The 27,234-nt window shown below is 36.7% G+C and overlaps 1 long non-coding RNA gene across 4 annotated transcripts; it reads right to left on the minus strand.

Annotated features, from left to right (window-relative positions):
* Positions 1-21,426: 21,426 nt before the first annotated feature.
* Positions 21,427-26,968, minus strand: LOC110922339. Of its 4 annotated transcripts, XR_004886092.1 has the most exons (11): positions 26,732-26,968; positions 25,787-25,807; positions 25,071-25,596; positions 24,882-24,898; positions 23,973-24,041; positions 23,774-23,895; positions 22,622-22,690; positions 22,425-22,546; positions 22,094-22,281; positions 21,930-21,998; positions 21,427-21,827 (listed from the first exon to the last, which is right to left on the minus strand). It is a non-coding gene; the product is annotated as an uncharacterized LOC110922339 (long non-coding RNA). The 4 variants fall into 4 exon arrangements; XR_004886093.1 differs by lacking the exon at positions 23,973-24,041; XR_002583078.2 differs by lacking the exon at positions 22,622-22,690.
* Positions 26,969-27,234: the final 266 nt, after the last annotated feature.

The following is a 27,234-nucleotide window of genomic DNA, read 5'->3' on the forward strand; positions in this document are numbered from 1 at the left end:
AGACATGCTTCGGGCATGCGTTATCGATTTCGGCAACGGCTGGGAAAAGCATCTCCCTTTGGTGGAGTTCTCGTATAACAATAGTTACCATACCAGCATCCAAGCCGCTCCATTCGAGGCATTGTACGGGCGTAAATGCCGGTCACCTCTCTGTTGGGCAGAGGTGGGGGATAGTCAGATCACGGGTCCAGAGATTGTAGTGGACGCCACGGAAAAGATTGCACAGATACGACAACGCATGGCGGCAGCACGCGACCGTCAGAAAGCCTACGCGGACAAGCGTAGAAAGCCTTTGGAATTTCAGGTCGGGGACCGGGTTTTATTAAAAGTTTCACCCTGGAAGGGTGTGGTACGTTTTGGCAAACGGGGCAAACTGAATCCGCGATACGTCGGACCATTCGAAATCATAGAAAAGATCGGCAAGGTAGCCTACAAGCTAAAACTACCAGCTGAACTCGGGGCAGTTCACAATGTCTTTCATGTATCGAACTTAAAGAAGTGCTTATCAGATGAAAACCTCATCATTCCTTTTAAGGAACTCACTATCGATGAGCGGTTGCAGTTCATCGAGGAACCAGTTGAAATCACGGACCGGGATGTGAAGGTCCTCAAAAACAAGAGAATCCCTCTTGTTCGAGTTCGTTGGAACTCCAAACGTGGCCCAGAGTACACCTGGGAACGCGAAGACAGGATGACAGAAAAGTACCCCCAGTTATTCGAAACCAATGCTACCACTACTGAGGCTGAAGCTACTACTTCGGAATTTCGGGACGAAATTCCAGATCAACGGGGGGAGGATGTGACACCCCAGGAAAACCAGTGAACGATTGAAATTACCTAGCTTCCTCACTGAGTGCATACCAAATTTCGGGACGAAATTTCCAATTAGTTGGGGATAATGTGACAACTCGAACTTTAGACTTGCTTTGTGTAACGCTATGTGCATTTGTGAACAAAATTATATGTTGGATTGAATGAATGTTATATGGTTATATGCTTTGTGTAATTTGTGTGTATATGTTAACCAAGCCCAAACCACACATCATGAACCGATTACCCTTGGGCCGAACCCCTCCCTCTCGGCTCACTATACTTGGACTCGGCCCATCACTCTTAAACGGGTATACATTCACGCATCCTTTAGGGTTTTGTTTCTTTTCACAATTGGCAAAACACATTGACACACACAAACTTTAGAAACATTCTCCCTCTCGGAACCGGATCACACACTCACCCTTTCAAGCTCTCGGCTCCGCTCTTGTTTACATATCGGTTAGTAATTCATGATTATGTATTTTGTCAATTATGTGGTATCATGTTGTTGATATGTGACCGATCTTGTATGTATTGTATCCGAATGATTTTTGATTGATGTGAATTGCATGCTAGATAATAGTATTGACGCCATGAATTATGTGATAATAAGAACCGTTTGAGTATAGATAATGTTCTTGTAATCGGCCTTGCATATGAATCAGATAGACATACGAAATATGGATCGGTTATATGTTTATATTATTGGAATTTCCTGGCTTAGAACCGAATGAATATATATGATCGGCTGAATGTATATGTTGGTATTTAAGAAATCCGTATGAGTGTTATGATGTTGTTCTTGAATATGACATGAACAGTTTGAATGTGGTTGAATTTGGAATTGTAACTGATTTGATCTGTTTCCGAAATTGCTGATATGTTTGCTGGAATCACGGAATTGATGTTGTGAATAATTAAGGAAATCAGTTACATACTCGGTTACGACACATGGTTGCGAGTCGAGACCATAGTTGCGGGTCTAGTTGCGACTCGTAACCATCACACTAGCACACAATCAACACAAGCCGAAACCATGGTTGCGAGTCCCGTTGCGACTCGTAACCGGACCATGACGAGCCGAGACCACCTGTTGCGACTCGTAATCAGCTGTTGTGACTCGTAATCCTTGTTGCGACTCGAGATCGCCGGTTGCGACTCGAGACCACCCTTGCACGTACACTGTTTTGGGCTTTCAATGTCACGGGCCCAATCAGTTGGGCCAAATGATTGGACTTATGATTTGTTATGATATTGGACTGCTTATTGTAATTGGGCCGGGTGATGATTGGGCCGAACACTTAGATTGTTTATCGGATTGCTGATACGTGTACGTGTTTGCCATGATTATACGTGATACAATATACGTGCTATATACAAACCTGACTTGTATAATAACCATGATAGGACGTGGTTGACCATTTACTTGCTACCTGTATTCTTTGTGTATCTGCCGAGCAAACCAAGGTGAGTTCACACAGCCAAGGCATGGGATTCCCGGGTTGGGAATTGGGTTGGATATGTTGAATATGGAATGATTACTCGTACTTACGCATTCTCTAGACTATAGACCATCGTCCTCAGGTTAGACAGGACACGTTACGTAAAGCCTACGTAACCCAGTATGTTTGCCATTTGTCTCCCGGGTCGGGAGGACACGTTGCGTAAAGCCTACGTAACCCAATACCATCTACTGGCTTCCAGGTCGGAAGGCCACGCTGCGTAAAGCCTACGTAGCCCCCACGCGTACCATGTCCTCGGGGAAGGGCACGTCACGTAAAGCCTATGTGACCCTGTACGTTTTCCTGTTCTCGGTAAAGAAGAACACATGGTCGGAAGTTAGTCTAGTAAGTACCACTAATGAGAAGCCCTCATTAGTAAGGATAAACGTGGGAAGCCCCCACCAGTACTAAGAACACAAGGTTTGGGAAGCCCCCACCTTTAGTACACACTAGTCTGGGAAACCCCCACTAGTTAAACATGCACACTATACTATGAACTTACTGTGAACTCGCTCAACTAGTTTGTTGATTATTTGCTGCATGCCTTGCAGGACCTTAGGTACATTACGGAGCTTGCACAGGGAGGAGCAGGTCGTTGTGGGATACGGATCATGAACGTTATCTGAACTTATAACTATTTTGAGATTACATACTATGCTTCCGCTATTTAAACGATGTTTGGTTTTGGAACATCAATCATGTCATGATGATTTACATTGATTACTTTTATTATTAAATGCTATGTTTGATATGATTGATGGCTTGATCCTGGTCATGTCACGCTCCCAAGCGGTGGTACTCCGCGGGTGGATTTTGGGGGTGTGACAAGTACGTTTTAGGCACATCCAGTCATTATATCTTATTCCTAGAGACGCAGTTCTACAACCCTTGTATCCCTACACGCACTATGGGTGTAGTAAAATAATTCTGGCTCATACAGGCCTTAGAGGCAGTGTCTGCCTGATGCTGGCTTTATCAGCATGTTCAATAGGTTATCCGTTCTAATGCTACTGTGCTTTAGTGCATCATGTTTGTCACTAAGGTTCAACTTGTAAATAATGTAGTGACGGCAATCAAAGTATGATGCAGGAATATACAAGTACTAGAAATCAAGTAGCAGTTCGTCAGCAATTTCAGTTAAGCACAGTAATTAAGCAGCAATTATTTATTAATTAAATCGTACGGATACCTGGTTTAGTGAGGGTTGTCACATTCTCCCCCCGTTAGAAAAATTTCGTCCCGAAATTTTAAGTTCTGCTTGTAGAAGCAGGGTTCTCAGGAAATAAGTGGGGGTATTTCTCTTTCATTCGGTCCTCACGCTCCCAGGTGAATTCAGGACCATGTCTAGCATTCCAACGAACTTTGACGAGCCTGACACTGCTCCGGCGGGTCTTGTTAACTTTCCAATCCGTGACCTCAACAGGTTCTTCAACGAAATGGAGCGTGTCGTCAACATGGATTTCGTCGGTAGGAATGACAACGGTATCTTGTGTTGGACTTCTCTTCAGATTAGATACATGAAATGTATCGTGAACACCATTCAGTTCGGCAGGTAGGTCCAACTTGTATGCTACTAACCCGATTCTCTCCAAGATCTTGAACGGTCCAATATACCTCGGGTTCAACTTTCCACGTTTCCCAAAGCGTGCCACACCCTTTCAGGGTGATACCTTCCACAAAACCATCTCACCAACCTCAAACTCTAGAGGTTTCCTGCTTCGATCCGCGTAGGCTTTCTGCCTGTCACGTGCCGCACTGATGCGATCTCGTATCTGTGCGATCTTGTCGCTGGTTTCCTGGACTACTTCAGGACCAACCAGCTGTCTATCACCAGCGTCAGCCCAACAGAGCGGTGATCTGCACTTGCGCCCATATAAAGCTTCGAATGGCGCGGCACCAATACTGGTGTGGTAGCTGTTGTTGTATGAGAACTCAACCAGGGTAAATGCTTATCCCAGTTACCGCCCAAATCCATCACACATGCTCTCAGCATGTCCTCCAACGTCTGAATCGTCCGCTCGCTTTGGTCGTCGGTCTGCGGGTGAAAAGCAGTGCTCAGATTCAACTTTGAGCCAAAAGCTTCCTGGAAGGATTGCCATATCCTCGATACGAACCTTCCGTCTCTATCGGAGATGATTGAGAGAGGTACTCCATGGCGTGTAACAATCTCTCTCATGTAAATTTCGGCCAGTTTGCTCGTATTATCCTTCTCTCGGATAGGTAGGAAGTGTGCTGACTTCGTTAAGCGATCCACTATTACCCAAATAGTGTCATGGCCTCTTGGCGTTCTTGGCAACTTCGTAATGAAATCCATAGAGATTTGTTCCCATTTCCACTTGGGAATCTCTGGTTGCTGCAGAAGTCCCGAAGGCTTCTGGTATTCCGCCTTAACTTTGGCGCAAGTTAAACATTTGCTCACATAAACAGCCACGTCGCCTTTCATTCTAGGCCACCAATAATAATCCTTAAGATCTTGGTACATCTTATCCGCTCCAGGATGGATAGAGTACCGCGACTTGTGAGCTTCATCGAAAATAACCTTCCTTAAACCTCCAAACAAAGGAACCCAAATCCTTTTCTCAAAACACAACGTTCCTTCCTTGTTTGGTACCAATAACTTCTCCATCCCACGGAGATACTCTTCTTCAAGGTTTCTCTCCTTGAGAGCTTCTTTCTGCGCGGCACGGATGCGCAAAGAAAGATCGGTCTGAATAATCATTTCCAAAGCCCTAACCCTTATGGGCTTGATTCTCTCTTTTCGACTTAGGGCATCGGCGACCACATTCGCCTTCCCTGGATGATACTTAATCTCGCAGTCGTAATCATTCAACAGTTCTACCCATCGTCCTTGCCTCATGTTCAACTCCTTCTGGTTGAATATATGTTGGAGGCTCTTGTGATCTGTGAAGATTGTGCACTTCGTACCATAAAGGTAGTGTCTCCATATCTTTAAAGCAAAAATTACTGCGTCGAGTTCCAAGTCATGTGTGGTATAGTTCTTTTCATGAACTTTCAGCTGGCGTGACGCGTAAGCAATAACCTTCTGGCGTTGCATCAGCACGCAACCCAATCCTTGACGCGATGCGTCGCAGTATACCACAAAATCACCTGTACCTTCCGGTAGAGCTAAGATTGGCGCGTTGCAAAGCTTATCCTTCAATATCTGAAATGCTTCCTCCTGTTTGATTCCCCAATCAAACTTCTTATCCTTCTGCGTGAGGAGCGTTAATGGTTGGGCGATCTTCGAAAAGTTCTCAATGAACCTTCGGTAATAGCCAGCCAAACCCAGGAATTGCCGAATCTCGGTTGGCGTTTTTGGCGTTTCCCAATCCTTGATCGCCTCGATCTTGGTTGGATCTACGTGGATTCCATCTCCGTTTACCACGTGCCCAAGGAATTGCACTTCTCTTAGCCAAAACTCGCACTTAGAGAATTTGGCGTATAGCTGTTCCTTCTTTAGCAGCTCCAGAATAGCTCTTAAATGCTGCTCGTGCTCAGCCTTCGTCTTTGAATAAATCAAAATATCATCAATGAATACAATCACGAACTTGTCCAAGTATGGCTTACAAACTCGATTCATCAAATCCATGAACACTGCAGGTGCGTTTGTCAGACCAAACGGCATAACGAGAAACTCGTAATGTCCATATCGGGTCCTGAAGGCTGTCTTTGGGATACTCTCTTCCTCTATCCGTAGCTGATGGTATCCAGATCGAAGATCGATCTTTGAATAAAAGCTTGAACCTTGTAGTTGGTCAAACAGATCATCGATTCTTGGCAGGGGATACCTATTCTTGATCGTCAGCTTGTTCAACTCTCTGTAATCAATACACATGCGGAAACTACCGTCCTTCTTCTTGACAAACAAAACTGGAGCTCCCCAAGGCGAGAAGCTCGGTCGGATAAATCCCTTGTCTAACAACTCTTGAAGTTGTGTCGACAGTTCCTGCATCTCAGACGGAGCAAGTCTGTAGGGTGCCTTAGCCACAGGCGCGGCGCCTGGAACTAAGTCAATGCGAAACTCCACTTGTCTTTGAGGCGGCAAGCCAGGCAAATCTTCTGGGAAGACTTCTGGGTACTCCCTCACGACAGGGATGTCTTCAATCTTTGGCTCAGCAGCCTTCTTATCTACAATGTGTGCCAGAAAGGCAGCACATCCCTTCTGCAAACACTTTCGTGCTCTCAGGCAGCTAATAATCCTCAACGGCGTCTCACGCTTCTCTCCGTGAACAACAATGGTCTCACCATCATTGGTCGGGATACGAACGACCTTCTCATGACAAACTATCTCGGCCTTGTTACTCGATAACCAATCCATCCCTACTACCACGTCGAAGCTTCCCAACTGGACTAGTAGTAGATCTAGAGCGAACTCACGCTCTCCCAATTCGATTACGCACCCTCGAATCACTTCATTAGCTTCTACTAACTTCCCATTTGCTAATTCGATCGAGTATGGAATATTTAACTTACTAGCGGCTAAACCAAGCATGTTCTTAAATTCTAACGACACGAAGCTATAATCGGCGCCAGTATCAAATAAAACGGATGCATAGCGTTGGTTTACAAGGAACGTACCAGTGACAACATTGGGATCCTGGCGCGCTTCCCTTGCTTCTATGTTGAAAACCCTTCCGCGGGCTTGTTTCAATTCCGGGCAATTCCTTTTGTAGTGCCCAATGTCGCCGCAGTTAAAGCATCCGGGTCTCTGCCCATTTCCACCAACATTTCCAGCTTGATTGTTTCCCTGATTTCGATTCATGGCGCCCGCTTGGTTTGCATGATTGACCCGATTCCCATCACCTCCATGGTTTCCTTGGGGGCGGTTCCCATTACCACCACGATTATTCCTATTCCCAGATCCTCCTTGGCCTCCCCGGCCAGCACTAGCCCAACAAAAATCCTTCGTATGACCAGTCTTCCCACATGATTCACAAACTCTTAGCCTGCAATGACTAGAGTGATGTCGTTGGCATGAGTTGCACTTGGGTTGTGCACCCATATATCCCTTTCCTTTCTTCCTACCACCAGCTGTATCCTGAGCTGGCGCGTTCTGCTCTCCTTTCTTAACCACCACTCCGGTGCCCTGCTTGAAGTTCGAAAACTTTCGTTTGTTACCACCTGACGACTCCACATGAGTCTCTTTCTTCTTGGGCTCCACTTCATCAAACTTGTTCAAACGAATTGCCTCCTCGGTGAGAGCCACACTCAAATCAATGGCTTCAGTGATAGTTGCAGGTTTGGAGGAGGTCACCATGCTGATGATTTGAGGAGCTAATCCCCAAATGAAGCGTTCAATTCTCTTGAACTCAGGTGTGACCATGTAGGGTACCACATGCGACAAGTCGTGGAACCTCTGAACATACTCTGCTATCTTAGGACCTTCCATTTTCAAATGCCAGAACTCGGTCTCCAATCTCTGAATTTCAGCGCGGGAACAGTACTTCTTGCGCATGAGTTCCTTCAGTTCAGCCCAAGTCAGCGCGTAAGCAGCAGCTTCGCCAAGTGTCTGTACTTGTAGATTCCACCATGATAGGGCTCCATCCAAAAATAGCCCTGAGATATAAGTGACTTGTTGATCCAGCGCGCATTTGCTCATGCGAAGTACGGATTCGGTTTTCTCAGCCCAGCGGACGAAGGAGACAGCACCACCTATGCCATCGAAGTTTATGGGCTTGCAGTCTAAGAACTGCTTGTAGGTGCACCCATGAGGTGGATTGTTGTTGTTGCCCGTGTTGCCAGAGTTGCTTCCACTCATTCCTCCTTGAGAGGCAGCATATTGAGCAATAGCTGCAGCAATGACTTGTAGTATTTCGTCCTGAGTAGTGGGCATTTGCTGTGGTTGACGTCTTGGCGGCATCTTCTAAAGATGTGTACGTCGGTCAGGCCATAGTAAAGCGTACGTATATAGTAATAGTAATAGCACATAACATCTCATGTTATCGATACTTCACAAATACTAATCACACAACATCCCATGTCACAAATATTATACACACAACATCCCATGTCATAAAAATATACACACAACATCCCATGTCATAATAATGTAAATAAGCAATCAAGCGAATCAAATATGATGAGAATACTGCGATTGCCATATATATCGAGACCACAACGTAAGTGTATCAGTACATCACTGTGTCATACAATCATCAATCAACTAGGGGCTACATCACCCCTGTCCAAAAGCTATATCAAATCAGTGTCAAATACATCAAATACATCAAGTATGTGTCAAAAGTCAGTATCATCATGTAGTCTCCAAAATGCTATGCTACCAAAACCAATCGCGGTCCTCTCACCAATGTCTACACAAGCAGTACTGATGAGCTCTATACAGATGGCGACGGAGGAGGGGGAAAGTGAGTGTAAATCAAGCGACGTAACTGGAGCCAGTCCTCCTCCATAGCTTGCTGAGTACGGATGACAGAAGCAACCTGCTGCTCTAGTGTAAAGAGACGAGCAGCATAATCTGGGGGTAATGATCGACATGGCTGAAGAGGAGAGTGTATCTGTCCATGGCATGAACACGGTGGCAGCTGAGCTCTCTCGAGCTCCTGGAGACGCTGCGTGTGTGACTCGTGCTGATGAACGAAGGACATCAAAACGTCCTCTATAGTGTGTCCCACATGAAACGGATGGTATGGATCAGTAGGTGGCATGACTGGTGGTGTCGACCAAAGCAAAGGCTCACTGGTGGGGTCAAATGGTGCCACATGAGACGGTGAAGTAGAGTGTGGAACAGATGACATCTGGGGCATGAAGGGAATAGACATCGGTACGTGCCCAAAAGGATGGGCTGAAGAGCCCTCTCCAGGCCTCGCTGGAGGTACGAACTGAGGAACCTGAAAAGTGAAATCAACAGGTCGTGTAACAGGGATCTGAGGGGGCAAAGGTGGAATGTCCTCATCAGCAGGTATCCAACCGTGCTGTGCATGCTCATCCTGTGGATCCATGTGGTCTGCAAACAGTGCGTGCTCAGGCTCAAGTGGAATGGGATCAAATGGGGGAGCAACAATAGGACCAACCGGTGCAACGTGATCAACAGGATGGTCAACAGGTATATCAGCAACAAAAGGTGGAGGAACAACAGGATCGACAGCAACAACATGATCACCCTCCAGATGATCATCAACGGGCGGGTCAGCTAGAACAGGCTCAACTGGGATGCCAGCATGTACGGGGTCATGCTCGGGCATAGGATCTAGAGCAGCTGCCTGCTCAGGAGACAAGGCAGGCTCAGGGTCATCAAAAGCCATCTCGAAATCAAAATCGGGATCAATAGGATCAACTGGATCAGCGGGATCCTCCATGGGCTGGTCCATCGTGATAAACTCGATATCATGATCCGGGTCGAATCCCGGAGGAAAAATGGGATCAGAATCCTCTATGTCGTCATGCTCAAATGCAAAGCTCGGAATAGGTGCAGCAGAGGATGCCTGGTCAGGATCCGAATCGTGTGTAAAGTGCTGTGCGCTCACCTCGTGAGAAGGTGCGGAAGCCACAGACTCAAAGGAGTCTGGGACCGGTGAATGTGCGGGTGAGTCCTCGGCAGGGGCATCAGCGATCATCAGAAGATCGCCAGCAGGAAGTAGGGCTGCGTCCGGGATCTCATCCTCTATAGGCTCATCCTCAAACAGATCGATATCGCCGTCAGCCTCGGCGTCAAGTAGTAAGTCATATGCGGGATAAACGGCTAAAGGTATAGGAGCCGGAATCACTACTAGGGGTAAGTACTCAGCAGGGGGGCCATCCGCAGGCTCATCAGCACCCTCGGGTAGTGCGAAGGGCTGGAAATCGTCGTCGCCCGTGCTGGTGGAATCAGATGTATGCACCTCATGCTCCGAAGATGGGAGGTCATCAGATACGATAGGTAGGGGTCCGGTGGTGTCCGAGTCACCTGTGCCAGGTGAGTCCATGTGTCTGTAACACAAACACAAATATGCACAAATAATCAGTCATACAATCAGGTAATCACATAAGCTACCAAGTAAGATATCACATAATTCTCCTAGTCCCACTAGCCTCCCAGCCTCCCAGACTGTTCTCCCTAGTCCCACTAGCCAATTCTTCCAGCCTCCCAGACTGACTCCCTAGTCCCACTAGCCAATTCTCCCAGACTGACTCCCTAGTCCCACTAGCCAAATCTCCCAGCCTCCCAGACTGACTTCCTAGTCCCACTAGCCAATTCTCCCAGCCTCCCAGACTGACTCCCTAGTCCCACTAGCCAAATCTCCCAGCCTCCCAGACTGACTTCCTAGTCCCACTAGCCAATTTTTCCAGCCTCCCAGACTGACTCCCTAGTCCCACTAGACAACTACCTCGATCCATTGGATCGAGCCTCGGCCTCCCAGACCGAGCCTCAGTCTCCCAGACCGAGCCTCAGCCTCCCAGACTGAGCCTAAAAATAATAAATAAAATGCGCTCAACATTTGTTTATAAAAAGGTTTTGGATCTGGACTTAAGTGGTATGCAGTAAAAAAAAATGTTTTCGTGAGAGCCCTAGTGATCATAGTCTAGACTCGAGAAAGAATCCTAGTTTGCTATGATCAGAGCTCTGATACCAAGCTGTCACACCCTGGCTTTGCGGAAGCGTGGTTAATTTGGTGTGACTTCTTAATACCATAGCTTAATCATAACCAAGCTATATGAATTAAAAATATGCAAGATCATCCATTAAAATAAAAATACCATAACATTGTCTTAACGGGATAACACCCTAACAACCATAAACTTGTCCACCAAACATTACAAATTCAATCTTAACATAAACATGATTCAAGGACTGTGACTTGTCCAGGAAAGAGTCACATTCCCCGAACCCTGGATGACCTCGGTGACTAATGCAGCGGGAAAACATGCCATACCGTGCCAGATCTTTAATTCCCTGAAATACATGTAAGTTGAAAAATCAACAATAATGTTGAGCGAGTTCATGTGTAAGTGAGTAAATAAACCTTTATCTTTATCAAAAATCCTGGTATGTAGCAAATAAGGAAAAAGAGATCACCAATGGTTTGCAAGGCCATTGATATGTGTGAAGTGCAAGTAGGAAGACTCAAACCTAGCGGATTTATGCGTCGGGCACTAAGTCACCCCGAGGTCCGTTATGCTGGACCTGGGGCTGGGCTCGCTACACCCAGATAGATCTACCGCTCCTGTCCCTCGGTCCTACCAAGAGGATTAATGGCCTCAAGTTTCCGCCTACCCACTCACATGATCTAAGTAGTAACCCTCCTTACGCTAACCATACCATGTAAAAAGTACTCATAATCATAGTAACATGTATTTCACCCCCGCAGTTTAGAAAACTGAAAACAGTTAAGAGAAAAGGGGGGCATGAACTCACAGTCAGTGCGTCGCTATACCAAGTACTCCGAATGTCAGGCAGCTGTGCAACGACCTACATGTGCTAATTCTATTAGACGGATGGCCGTGCCTTAGTTTTATAGTTTAAGTTTTTGGGAAATAGTTAGACAACTATTTCGTGTTTATATTTTGCATGTACTTGGTAGTTGATCTCCTTCCCAAGGATGGGGGATCTAATACATGTGCGTTCAATTTATAATATTAAGTCTCACTTAATATATTTTTACTTCTATTTCCAAAATATAAATTTTTTTCTCAAAATATATTATATTTTCACTTCACATAATACTTCCAAAATAATGCGTTGACAAAATACGCGTTCATGAATATTTCCGTATAATGCGTAAGTTACGTTTTAACGATTAAGTGGTAATAATAATTACCGGTGTAACTTATATATTTGTCGTGTAAGCGTTCGTATTATTTTGGATTCGTCAACGTTTGTAAATATCATTTTTACTCTAAAAATAATATTGGTGTATTTTCACAAAATAATCATAAATAGTGTTGTGAAAAATATATTTACTAAGTATATATTTATCACGTTTAGTTTTGTGAAAATCCCACCTCCGAATATTTGTAAATAAAGTCGTGGCGAAATATATTTTGAAAACATATCAAAAATAGTTCTAACACTTGTAAATAATTCTAAGCGTTAGATTTTAGAAAAATTTCGCCAGAGTTTCCTCTGTAACTGAAGGTGGCCACGCTTTCAAACGTATCATTTTCTTTTACAAAATCACTTCAACAACTTCTTGATTCAATCAAACAATTTCCGACACAACAACTAGTCGACAAGTATGTAAATCGCATAATCACATGAACTTGTGGTTTTTCCGAAAACTATAGTGTAGATCCCGTTATATTTTGTGGATCTATGTGTAAAATAACTAAATCTTGTAAAAACCTCGTTTTAGAATAACTCTATCCTTACATCTTCCCGTCATCTTTTACAAAAATTGTTATTTTGCCGGATCTTTCATTTCACAAGTGTTTATACACTTGTGGTTTGCAAAAATCATATTTGTTAGTGTGTCATCCGACTTTTATAAAACATGATTTTCTCGACACTTGGTTCTACGAAAATACCACTTGTACATACGTAGATCCGCTAGTTTTAAATACTATTTTACAAGTAAAAATACTTTTACACAAGTTCATGTTTCTCGTGTGGTAGAGTTTCACCTCTTAACCCTTGTACCGATAGAAACAAGCTTATGTCAAGATCTATGATCTTAACAAAGTCGGGTTAAACGATGATCCGAGCTACCACAACGTAGATCGGGCCTAAATAATCATCACCTCCAAGTACTACAACTTTTACACAAGTATTAAGCTTTTAACCAACCATATTCATGTTTTAGTAGACTTTAAAGATTCAAAATGCAAGTTTCCGAGTTTTAACCGTTACAAATCTTATTAACCACCTTAGATTAGTTCGAGAATGAGTTTTAAGTGTTATACCTCTAGCTCGGGGCTAGGGAAGAATCTAGGCGAAAATGTGGTGGATAAAAGCAAGATAACGAGGTCCTTCCACTTCCGTTAGCTCCAAGACTCCTTATGTGTGACCCGAAAGGCTTGTGTATGCTTGGAATGGATGGATCAAAAGCCGAAAATGGGTGGATGTGTGGATGTGGGTTCGGCCGAGAGCCAAGGGAGGGCAAGAGAGTGTGTGTGTGTTGAGTTGTGAAGTGTGAAAATCTCTTGTGTTTAAGTCCATACTTATAGGCAAACATGAAAGTGATTATCCCATGGTTCATGTGTCATCTAGATATGAGACCAAGGGAAATAAAATATTAGAAAAATGGTACATGTCAAGGTCACAAGGTGACCGATCGGCCCAAGGGGGGGGGGGGGTTTCTAGTTCGAATTCAAGTGGATGGTTAGAGTTTAGTTACTTTAAACCAAGTTAGATTTAGGGGTTAACTCGGTTAGTCATATGTTGCGCTTTAACGCGGGTGTTAGGGTAATCAGGGACCCTAACTGGCTCAGAAAAAGACCAATAATATTATTGTCAATATTTTCATGTTCCGGGTATAGTCCGGTTGTTCGTTTGGATAGAAATCCGTTAAAGAGCTTAAGTAAGCTTTTAAGCGTCGTTAATAATATTTTTAGTGACACCACTTATTCTATAAAGTGTCAGGAATATTTTCCTCATGTTTTGGCACTTTATTAGTTAGCCAGAAGCTAGTATGTTGTTAAAAGTGCTGTGTTTCGTGCTTAGAGTACGTTTTAGGCACATCCAGTCATTATATCTTATTCCTAGAGACGCAGTTCTACAACCCTTGTATCCCTACACGCACTATGGGTGTAGTAAAATAATTCTGGCTCATACAGGCCTTAGAGGCAGTGTCTGCCTGATGCTGGCTTTATCAGCATGTTCAATAGGTTATCCGTTCTAATGCTACTGTGCTTTAGTGCATCATGTTTGTCACTAAGGTTCAACTTGTAAATAATGTAGTGACGGCAATCAAAGTATGATGCAGGAATATACAAGTACTAGAAATCAAGTAGCAGTTCGTCAGCAATTTCAGTTAAGCACAGTAATTAAGCAGCAATTATTTATTAATTAAATCGTACGGATACCTGGTTTAGTACGGATACCAAGTGTGTAGATAGTTTAAGCCTTTGCAAATTATCCGTTACAGATAAAAAAACGCAAAAGCTTCTCTATTCGTGATTATATTGATCAATACTCATTTCTAATAATTCGGTAATCATCAATAAGTTTAAGATCAAAACTAAAGCCTAACATTTCAAAACATTTGTATACGCCCCTTTCTCAATAATTAAAACATTTGTATTGCTCTTTTTAGTTATAAAATCTTTTATTTTAACGTTTAAAAAAATATACTAATTTATGAATGAGGAGCAATGACACATGAAAATAAGCATGCATGGATATATACATACACGCACTTATACAAGAGTGTGAAGGTAAGTGTGTGAATGCATATGTAGTTACAGAAATGTGAAATGATTTACATTATTGTTATTCTAAAATAAAACCATGTGTCAGGTTGCCCTCTGTAACACGGCGTTGTATAGACGACGAAGAGACACTAAGATTTCATGGTCATTATCAGTTTAGCAAAAAGACAACATATTGAAACTTTTGTGTGTAAATGTGTGAGGTTAATTTGGCTGCGTTAGACATTGTGTAAGCATTATTGACTATGGTGGGGGAGTAAGTAAGCAAATCAACACATGAAGAACCTGCCTCTTTATCGACATTATGAATGAATTAAAGTTACTCTTTTATCTTATCATCATCTATATCTATACATATAATAAAAAAAACCATATTAGGGACACATAGCGTTCTATGAGGCCATCTTAATTATTTTTCTAAATATTTATTATGAAAAATCAATTATTGATAATATTAAATTTAAAATTTGTAGAAGAGATTTTAATGATAAAGACAAAGATAACTGATAATAATATATTAATTATTATAATCATATATTAATTATTAAAATCTAAAAAAATATATTAGTGTTTTAAATATTTATAAAGATAAAGATTTTATTTAATTGGTAGTTTTAATTGTTTTTATATTTTGATGATAAGGACAAGGATAACTGATAATCACATATTAAAATAAAAATATTTATTTTAATCAACTGTTTCGATAAAAGGATTTATTCAATACATGTAGAACATATATATTTTTTATACATTTCTAGCGGTGGTCGAGTAGTCGGTCTTTGGACATAGCTCCGAAAGGGTGGGTTTACACGTGAAAAGTAGTTAGCCGTTCAAACAAAAAAGAATCATATTTCTAATAAAGGATCCTATTATCCCGTTTTACACTCTAATGAAATAATAATATTAAATCATAATATCCAGCTTATCTCTTGTATATTTAATATTTTTTACTAAAATATTTCTTTTTTTTTTTGCTGATTATCCAACATCAGGTAATACGTAAGTTTCTAACCTAATAATAAATAAAAAAACAAAGTAAAATGTTATAAACCATGTAATACACAACTCTCTAACCTAATAAAAAATAAAGTGAGATGTTACAATAAGGAAATAGTACCTCAAATTCCTTTTGTTAGAAAACACATCTTGATGACTAAATGTTTTAACGGATTACATTATTCGTGTAAGACATGTGTTTATTCAAATCGGGCAATACACGAGTTTTTAAAAGATTTTATTACTTAGTATATAAAATTATATTTATTCAACCCGTGTAATATACGGGGTTCTAACCTAGTATATACATATAATAAAATAAACCATGGGGTGACACGTATCATTCGTATTCATCGGAGACATTTACCTTTTGATTTTCCCGCATGTCTCCTACTTACTTAATTATGGATACTTATCTTTTTAAATTAAAGATAACTAATATATATGACATTCATCTTTATCTTAATTTGTTTGCTTATCTTAATAAGATAATAATAAAAATATACAATTCTCGCTTTAACTTCTTTTAAAAAATGATTATTACTCTTAATAGAAAAAGTTTTTTTCTACCCGTCATGTGAATCTATTGTTAATAAAACAAATTATAATCTTTAAATTATATTGATAGAGTTAATTACATACTTAGTCCCTGTGGTTTGCAAAAAATAACATACTTAGGTACTAATAGTTTAAAATTACCTTCTAGGGTATTAACTTTTCATTTTGTAACGTTTGGAGGTATTAACTTCTTAGGTATTAACATAGTTAGTCCATGTGGTTTGCACAAAATAACATACTTAGGTACTAATAGAATATGATTTTAAACCTACAAATAACGTTAATACCTCCAAACGTTACAAAATGAAAAGTTAATACCCTAGAATGTGATTTTAAACTACTAGTACCTAAGCATGTTACTTTGTGCAAGGAATTAACTATGTAATTAACTCATATTGATATTATCCAAAAAAATTAACAAAATAGATTATAGAGTAAATTACAAGTTTTGTCCTTTATGTTTACATCAAATTTCAGGCGTTGTCCTTTAGCGCAAAAATTGACAGGCGGTATCCTTTACCTTTCAAAATCTTGCATGTTTTGTCCTTTAGGCCAAACCCAGTTAGATTTTTTGGTTAAATCTGGTCATGTGCCTTGCACATGAGGGCGTTCTTGTCATTTAACCTCTTCAGGGACTATTGTGTAAAACAATTTATGTTTAGGGACTAATTTATAAAAAATAACTTCAAACCTACTGCTACTGAGATCTATATATATAATATGTGTATATGTATATGTTATTTATACATAGCATTGTTGCAGACATCGTCTCCGGCTACAACCATTTCCGCCACTATCACAGTCACCATATCCGGCCATGATCATCTTCGACAGTAACGACGAATTCGACGGTGATGGTGGAGGTGTTTGAAAACGACGATGATGATGGAGGTTTGAGAAGGACTAAATCTGACGGCAACGGTGGAAGTGCTTGAGAACGATGGTGATGGTGGAGGTGTTTGAGAAGGACTGAATGACTGAATCCACCACCGCAACCACCATCCCCACACCACTCTATCTCTCTATACCACCACCACCGCAGATGGCATTGGTGGTTATGGTGAGGTTGTTGCGGTGGTGGGTGGTGGGAGGTGGCGGTAGGTGAGAGAAGAGAGAGAGGGAATTTAGAGAGAGAATGCAGAGTTTTGTTTTATTTTTATATATATTTTTTATTTTAAATATTTTTTTATTCTTACATAATAGTCCCTAAACAAAAGTTAGTTGACACAATAGTCCTGAAGAGGTAAAATGACAAGAACGCCCTCATGTGCAAAACACATGACCAGATTTAACCAAAAAATCTAACTGGGTTTGGCCTAAAGGACAAAACGTGTAAGATTTTGAAAGGTAGAGGACACCGCCCGTCAACTTTTGCACTAAAGGACAGCACCTGAAATTTGATGTAAACATAAAGGACAAAACTTGTAATTTACTCTAGATTATATTTTCTTTGTATAGTGATATCATCCCAAAAATTAAAAGCTTTGTTGCCAAAGTAGTGCATATCTTGGTGATATAATTTCAAAAACTAAATTATTATGTCAATTACTTGCAAACATATATTTATATATCGCAATCTTATATATATCTATACTAGGTTATCACCCGCGAACTTCGCGGGTAGGAAAATTTTATCTACATTATCACAAAGTGTATAAATATAAATACAAATATAAAAGTGACACATTACATAAATTACTTGTTAACAATATGAAAATATAGTTAAAATGCACTAAAGTAAAAAACAATAAATTTTTTTACTTTTGTTAAGAATTAAAGTGTCTCCAGACAAACAACAGTTACTCTTTCTCTGAGCCATCTATAATATCTTGTTGCGGCCATCACTATAGATCTGCAAGTTAAAAGACAATTCTAAATAACATCACAAGGTAACTAAGCTCTCAGTGAAAGATATGTTCACAAAAAGTATAAAAAAAGCAAGTTAACAAATAAGATGTGCATATTTTCATAGTATTCACATGTATATTCTATTAATTGATAGGCCAGCTTTTAATAAACTCATCTTCAGTGTGTATCATGACATTTGTAGGGCCTTGGTCTACACCCCATATTTTGCACGCAGCGTCGTCCGGAATAGACTAAAAAAACAAACATATACATTCTTAATTATTAGTATAATAAGAAATATATAAACAGTACAATAATATTAAAGTGTATTTAATAATGATAAAAAACAAAATAATAAATATGAATTATAAAGTAAGTTATCAAAATACCAAATTAACTTCGTCCGCTACATTCATTAGCCTACAGAACCAGTATCCTCTGAAACTAATTTAAAAATTACAACATTAATAAAGAGTAATAAGTAAAGGTTAGTGTGAGAAAAATAAAAAAATATGAAAAAATAAACAAAGATAATACAAATTAGATGTTACATAAAGTAACAAAATTAAAAATAAATACCTTGATGAACCTTCAGCCATAAGAAATACCTACAAAAGGACGTTACATAAAGAAACCGCATCTAATTAGTTATTAAAAAATATTACTAACAACATAAATAATATGTGAACAACATCTTATAATATAAAATAGATATGTAATAGTTTCTTCATGAAACGTCATGTGTATGTTTTTTAATTATTTATTCATATGAAATCATAAATTCAGTAAACAACAATATGTAATAGTTCCTATAATTTGATTACTATATATGTTTAGAAACACCTTTAGACACTGCATATAAAAAAAGTTGATTATGGAAATTATGATCAGCATATTTTGTATTGAAATACATATATAATTTCTAAACTATTGAACTACATATCTTATTTTGTATAATCAAAATATACGATTTTTTTTAAAAAGTTTTCCATATTTATTGTTAATGCTTATGGCGGTGTTACAATCTATTATCTATATTAATAAACATCAAAGATATTTTTTTTAATTATAAGATTTGTAATTTTTTTAGGATGGATCTTAATCAATGATGGTATTTGGTAATAAAGAATGCAGTCACCACAGTGAATGTTAAAATATGTAATTTACTGTAATGTTTAATTGGATATAAGAAAAGATGAAAAATAATACTAAATTCTTTTATTATTAAAGTAACGATAGGATAAAATTTCAGATAATTGAAACAAATTAGATTGTTCGAGATACAAAAGATGAAATAGTATCAAATTAATTCCTAATTTTTAATCGAAAGGCGAAACAATTGTCTCCACAAATAATGCGCCTTTCGGTCCGTTGTAGCTGTCAACATGTTGGATGTAGTTAAAAGAATCATTGCAAAGTAGAACTTCAACAGTATCTCCACAAATACTGGTTATCAACCACTTGTTGTCTTGAATTACATTTGTCCTTTGCTGAGGCTCCAAATGTTGAACTATGCGAGCCTTATTGAAAGAAAAGACCTTGATCCAGTCATCATGTTCATATTTGACCAAATCTGCAATTAGTTCACCAGCATAATGAACAACAATGACATGGAGCTTGTTCGAAATTGTTAGAAAATGTACTTGGCAAGGATTGACTTCAATACGCTCCGGAAAACGAAGTAAACTGAAAGATTCAGAGATAACATCGTAAGTAACTATGTTCCTTTCACCAGGTGGAATCCAGTAACTTGAAACAATGAAATATATTGTTTTGCCGGAATAAATTCCAGAAGACCATGAATAAAAGTTTGAAGCGAATTGAGTTCCGTTCAAGAAGTTTAATTTCCTCCATGAGTCATGACGTCGTGAATATACACGACCAGTAACTACGTCCCAGTAACAATTAATATGAAGCACTTTTAGATCGTTGTCCTCGTCTAAGTACATTCCACCAGTATCGTAGTGTCGACCAAAATAACGAATAAAGTAGTCGTCCGATATCAACTTAAAACGTCTCGTCGTTGGATTCCAAAGGACCAGCTCATTGGGATTCCTTTTAATGCAAACTAAAATCAGACCATTAAACGAACATATAATGCTTAAAAAGGATGGATGGACATCATATGGAAAATTTACGGTTTTGCTAGTATCGACTTCTAAGTTGCCAGATACTATGTCGTCAACGACTATGGAACTTTCTTTCAAGGAGAGCAGCTTCTTTTGTATTGAATTTCCAACTCGCCAAGTATGGATGAAAACAAACTTTGGTGTGGATAATTCATAACACCATTGTTTAGAAACACATTTGAAACGACAAACTGCCTTTGCAGGTAGTCTCGATAAGATCTCTTCAAATATCATGTCATCCCCAATAAGTTCCATGATTCCTAATAATCTGAAAAAATAAATTAAAAAAAAGATTGAATACAAAGTTATTGTATAAAAAATTGATAATTATCAATGGAAGATTAAACATTTATAATACAGTACAAAGTAACTAACCGTGTAAGTGGAGGTGTTACGTATATGAATTTTCTAATGAGTAAGAATTACACGAAATATGGGTATTTATAGGACTTTCATCATATAGTGGAAATCTAATTTGGAAACCTTAATTTTTTAATATACGATTTTATCAAATAATGAAAAACTTATGAAAGATTTATGTAGATCATCTTGATTAATGGTTAATAAGTGTTTCGAAATTTAAAATTATATATATTTTAAAGTATTTTTTTTGTTTTTTGGTATTTAATCAATTAAATTAATCAAATAACGGATAAATATTATATCATCAATATTACATTTCGAATAACATGTTTTTTTACAAACAAATGTTAATATGTTATAATACGTGTATTATAAATCGTAAAAAATATTCTTTTTAAAAAAAAGTTGGGAAGGAAAGAATCTTTCTTAATTTTGTAAAAGTCTAATACAGTTCAAATATATCGAACAATTAATATCATATATATACAATGTAGATAAAAAATATGTAAATAATAACATCAAATAACATTGCAGCTTAAGATTTCATTGAAAGCTTTAAAAAGTATATAAAAATTTCATTAAAAGAATGCCATGTAACATAAAACAATGAAAGGGTCATTTTGTAATACAATCGCATGGAATAGATAATCGAATATTAAAACCAATAAGATGTGATTTCGGAATTTTAGGCGAAAAAATGATGTTAGTCAAATCCGTTGATCTCAAAATGTTTCCTGTAAATTATATTATTGAGTTTTAAACAAATAATTGTGTAAACTTAAATGTTATATAACAAAATAAATTAACTTGACAATTTATGTAAAATAATTTAATCCATAAAACTATTCAATTTACATGTAACAAAAGAAAAAGGTTTGAATTAATGCAATAGAGAAGAGGAAATTTAATAAATATTAAAGCAAACAAATAATCTTTTAATACCACGATAATAAACGAAATATCCATATGAAACCAAACATCAAGTACTAAAATAAATGTTCCGGAAAAAATTAACCAAAAGAAAACATCTCAAATTGTTCGAAAAAACTGAAATGACTATTAAATGTTAATACTAATTTTCCAGGTTTGCTTTCATCTTCAAACCTTCATTGTTCTCACAATCACCCTGACGCGGTTTAGTTGAAGACTGAGAAGAACAAAGATCCACATCATAAACCGTCTCCAAATTACGCTTCAGCTCATTGTCCAGCATCTTTGAAGAACAACTATTATGAGCTCCAGAGGGTGTAGTAAAGATGCTGTTGTTCAAACTGGACATGGGAGTGTCTTCATCAACGACACGGGAAACAGAATCCTGTACAACAAAATTTAAAAAGTAAAAAATATAAATGGACATAAAAGTTGAATACAAAACAATAATAAAGGTTTGCTGATATAAAGAAGTTGCTTAACAAACCCGGATGTTAACGTTAACAATTGGATTTGGATCAGAAGCAACAGGATCTAAAGGTTCTTCATCAGCAGCCTGTATGTATTTCATAAATTCCAATAAGTATTCATAAGCGGTATAAGATTTCTATAATAAAAAATTTAAGTTAACGTTTAGGGTACATATAGAACCTGGTAAACATCAAAATGAGTATAAAGATCTTTGATGATGGAAGGATTTTCAGTCAACTTGGAAACAGAGTAGCCATCTGATTTCTATTTTATATTAAACGAAGCTATGGCTATCTTAAACGCAAACCTCTTGTTTATCAATGCCTTCAGCTCACTCGGAAAGTTGCCTTCGCTTGCTAACTTGCTAACTGTTACAAATGAGTTCATATAGTTAGATTTGCCAAAAAAAATAAACAAAATAACTTAAAAATTATAGAGATTAGCATAAACGATGAAAACTATCATTATATCGGATCAAAAAACACCAAAAAAACGATAAAATTAAACTTACGTCTTGTGTTCGAAGAAGATTCAGACTCCTGCAGTTGCATAAGTCATCATCAATAATTTCAAGACATTGGCCATATGGAACTTTTCTTTCCCACAATAAGGTCGCTCATTATACGGTATTTCCTATGAATCGAAAAAAACATATAAGCTTAAATAACTTATTGTCTGTTGATAAAATGTAAAACCAAATAAACATACCAAAAATATAGGATGATAGTCATCAATCAATTTTAAAAACGATTGGAGCGTTGTTTTTAGGATCCATAACTGCAGAGGAATAAAGGAATTTTTTTTAAAAAAATAATGGTAACTTATTTATAGAAACAATGTCTAATTACAGAAACAGAGTTATAATTGAGAATATAAAAATTAACCTTAAAAACAGTAATATGTTTATGGAAACAAAAACATCTTTAGAAAGAAATTAAAGTATCTTTAAACATAAATAGAAAAACTCATAACTGACAAAACTAACAATATGAACTTTAAAAGATAATAACATAAAGTTTCAAAATTATGCCTAAACATAAAATTTAATAAGAAATAAGAAAGAGTATAGATATAAAAAAACAAACAATACCAACAATATTTAACTAACCTGTTTTGGTAGACGAACATTCCGAGTCCGAATTTCAAAAAAGATTAAGGATTCACCATGGAAAAATACAAACAATCAATGATTCAGAACATATATATTACTAATTTAAAAAAAAATTGAAAACTAAAGAAACATATAAAAAATATAGGATCATAGTCATCATGAAAAAAGAAAAACAGAAATAAAAAACAAATAAACATACCAAAAGTAATGAGACATCTTCCTCAATAAGCTTTAAAAATGAAGGACAGTTGTTACCCTGATCCATATATGGAAATTAAAAATGAAGGCTTTTTAAAAATTAAAAGGCTAAACTATTTATAGAAACAAACTTATAATATCGGGAGAAACTTCTAAAACAAATAATTAAAAAGGAACGGTTTCAAAAAAAATTAAAACCTATTTATTTTTAGAAACACAATCAATATTCCGAAAAAAACATATCACACACTAAAAATTTACATAATCTTTAATGGATTCAAAATTAACAGAATATAAAATTTATTAGTTAATCATGAAAAAAAAACAGAAATAAAAAACCAAAACAAAAGAATCATTAATACATATTAATACAATACAAAATTTATTAGTAAAAAAACAAAGATTTTTAAATTTCAAAAAATATCATAGTTAGATTTGCGAAAAAAAATATTAAACAAAATAACTTAAAAATTATAGAGATTGACATAAACGATGAAAACTATCATTATACCGGATAAAAAACACCAAAAAAACTATAAAATTAAACTAACCTCTTGTGTTCGAAGAAGATTCAGACTCCTGCAGTTGCATAAGTCATCATCAATAAGTTCAATACATTGAGCATATGGAACTTTTCCTTCCCACAATAAGCTGGCTCATCATACGGTATTTCCTATGAATCGAAAAAAAAAACTTATAAGCTTAAATAACTTTTTGTCTGTTGATAAAATGAAAGCCAAAGAAACATACCAAAAATATAGGATGATAGTCATCAATCAACTTTAAAAACGATTGGAGCATTGTTTTTAGGATCCATAACTGCAAAGGAATAAGGAATTTTTTTAAAAAATATAACGACAACTTATTTATAGAAACAATGTCTAATTACATAAACAGAGTTATAATTGAGAATAGTAAAATTAACCTTAAAAACAGTAATGTGTTTATGGAAACAAAAACATCTTTAGAAATAAATAAAAGGTATCTTAAACCTAAATAGAAAAACTCATAACTGACAAAACTAACAATATGAACTTTAAAATATAATAACATAAAGTTTCAAAATTATGCATAAACAGAAAATTTAATAAGAAATAAGAAATAAGAAAGAGTATAGACATCAAAAAACAAACAATACCAACAACATTTAACTAACCTTTTTTGGGAGACGAACATTCCGAGTCCGAATTTTAAAAAAGATTAAGGATTCACCATGGAAAAATACAAACAATCAATCATTCAGAACATATATTTCTAATTTAAAAAAAAACTGAAAACTAAAGAAACATATCAAAAAATTAGGATTATAGTGATCAATCAACTTTAACAACGAAAGAGCGTTGTTTTTAGGATCCATGGATAATCTATTTATAGAAACAATGTCTATTTACAGAAACCGAATAATAATTTCGAATACAAAAAATTAACATTAAAAATGGCCATCTGTTTATAGAAACAAAAACAATTTTAAAAGAAATTAAAGTATCCTTAAATAATTAACAACATAACTAAATAGCAAAAAAATATAACTGACAAAACAAACCATATGAACTTCAAAAGATAATCACATGAACTCTCAAAATATAGCATAAAGACAAAATTTAAAACCAAAGACTATAGATATCAAAAAACAAACAACACCAAGAAAATTGAACTAACCTGTTTTGGTCGACGAACTGTCCGAGTTCGATTGTCGCGAAATATTGAGGGTTCAACATGAGAAAAAGAAACCATAAATCATTCAGAACATATATTATTAATTTTTGAAAAAAAAAACACCGAACATAAATGATAAAATCAAACATTACAAAGTTAAAAAAGATAAAACAACTATAACATTCAACTAACCTCTGTTGCTTGTTGAATGATCGGAGTCCGATTGTTATCCAAGATTTAGGGATTCACATGAAAATCAAAATAAACAAAAATCAGTAAGTTTGATAAATGTCCAAGACATGATTAACGTTCATAGACACTACATAAATCAGAGAATGTAGATGATGATAACAAAACCTCTGATCTTGATATTGTTTGCAAAAAAAATATAAATGTTCAATCGCTTAGATTAAAGATGCACGGTAGATAAACAACAAACTAAAACAACATACCTTCAATTTTATGATCGGATCTACAAAATTCAGAACAACATAACTTATTTTGGTAGACTAACAATCCGAGTCCGAATTTCAAAAAAGATTGAGGGTTCACCATGAGAAAATACAAACCATAAATCATTCAGAACATATATTAATAGGTAAAAAAATAATGAACATAAAGGATAAAATTACATATTACATACTTAAAAAGGATAAAATAACTATAACACTTAACTAACCTCTTTTGATTGACGAATTATCGGAGTCCGAAATCAGATCTACAGAAATCAGAACAAAGAAAAAGTTATTACAAATCAGAACAAAGATTATTAGAAATCCAAAGAAAGAAAAAGATAAAAGTTTGATCGGATCTACTGAAATCAGAACAAAGAAAACGTTATTAGAAATCAAAAGAATCTTTATAAAATGAACTTTATATACAATCGAACAACATAAATAAAAACATACCTTTAATTTCTTTGATAAGATCTACAGAAATCAGACAAAAAATGATTTTTAGCAATCACAACAATATTCATAAAAACAACTTTGTATAATACAATCGAATAACATAAAAAACAAAACACCTTTAATTTCTTTTATCGGATCTACAGAAATGAGAAAACAAATGGTTTTTAGCAATCGAAACAATCTTTATAAAAACAATCATTTACAACAATTACAACAAAAAAATCAAAAAATCACGAAAAACTACTACATTTCAGGATTCAAATTATCAGTTTTCCGCCAAAATAATAAATTTTTTCAGAAAACTTAAATATCGTCTAAAACTGAAGAACTTCAATATACCGGAACAACATTAGATCAGATCTAAGCAAAACTAACCCAGAAGCCATGTCTCTGAAACTCAATGTGACGCTTCAATATAAAATCTTTTAGATCTAAGCAAAACATACATGAATTCATCTATAAAAAGTGCATCAAAAACTCTACTAAATCACCACAAACATAGAGAACCATCAATATAAACTCATAAATTATGAAAAAAAACCCGTTATCCCATTCAAGCATTTCATCAAACACCTTGCGTGCAATCCAAAAACTAAAACATTTTCAAACATTTTACACTAAAATTAACATTCAGTCATCACGGATCTAATCAACCAATTTCCATAAAATTAATAAGAATACAAAAAAAGTTAACATCAATCGGACATTTATGCCAGAATCGAATCTGTAGTACTACATATATAATAGACGTGCAGGTAGAATTTTTTCGGTGCTTATCATCAAAATACTTCTTGCTAACATGAATCTGTTATGGAACAACAACGACAAAGATGTGAGGTAGATTATATGTGAAGAAACAAAATAACATCAGAAAGAGAAATCAAAAGAATAAAATTAAAATCTACGGCTAAGAAAAATAGATTGAAGGGTAAAACCACATACCTTCAATAGCGGAAGAAGATCTGATTAGAGAGATGAGAAATCGCTGTGGCGTCCAGAAAGGTTGAGTTGATCTAGGGTTTGGTTTTAGGGTTGTGAAGATTGTTGAAGAGTATGGAAGAAGAATTAGAAAAAAAGACATATATAAAGGATCCATCATGATTGATCCAAATCCAAAAGTCCGACCCGATGCTTTCTGGATCCCGTGTCCATTGTGAATTTGTGTGATTTCCCTCCTAAACCAAGTTGCCACATAAGCCAAGATGGCCAAATACAAATGCCACCTAGCCCAAATCCATCTCATTTATATATATATATAGATATATAGATTTTCATATCTCACATGATTTAGAATATATTGTATGCATATTCTATTCTATTAATGATTCAAAAGATATTTTTCTAATGAACTTTACGATAACCAATCTATCTACTATAATAAAAAAAGGGGTTACTAAATGTACCTTCTCTTATTACTTTTTATACCCCCTTTCCATAAAATTATA

The sequence above is a fragment of the Helianthus annuus genome, chromosome 17 (assembly GCF_002127325.2).
Source record: "Helianthus annuus cultivar XRQ/B chromosome 17, HanXRQr2.0-SUNRISE, whole genome shotgun sequence".
NCBI classification, from domain to species: domain Eukaryota; kingdom Viridiplantae; phylum Streptophyta; class Magnoliopsida; order Asterales; family Asteraceae; genus Helianthus; species Helianthus annuus.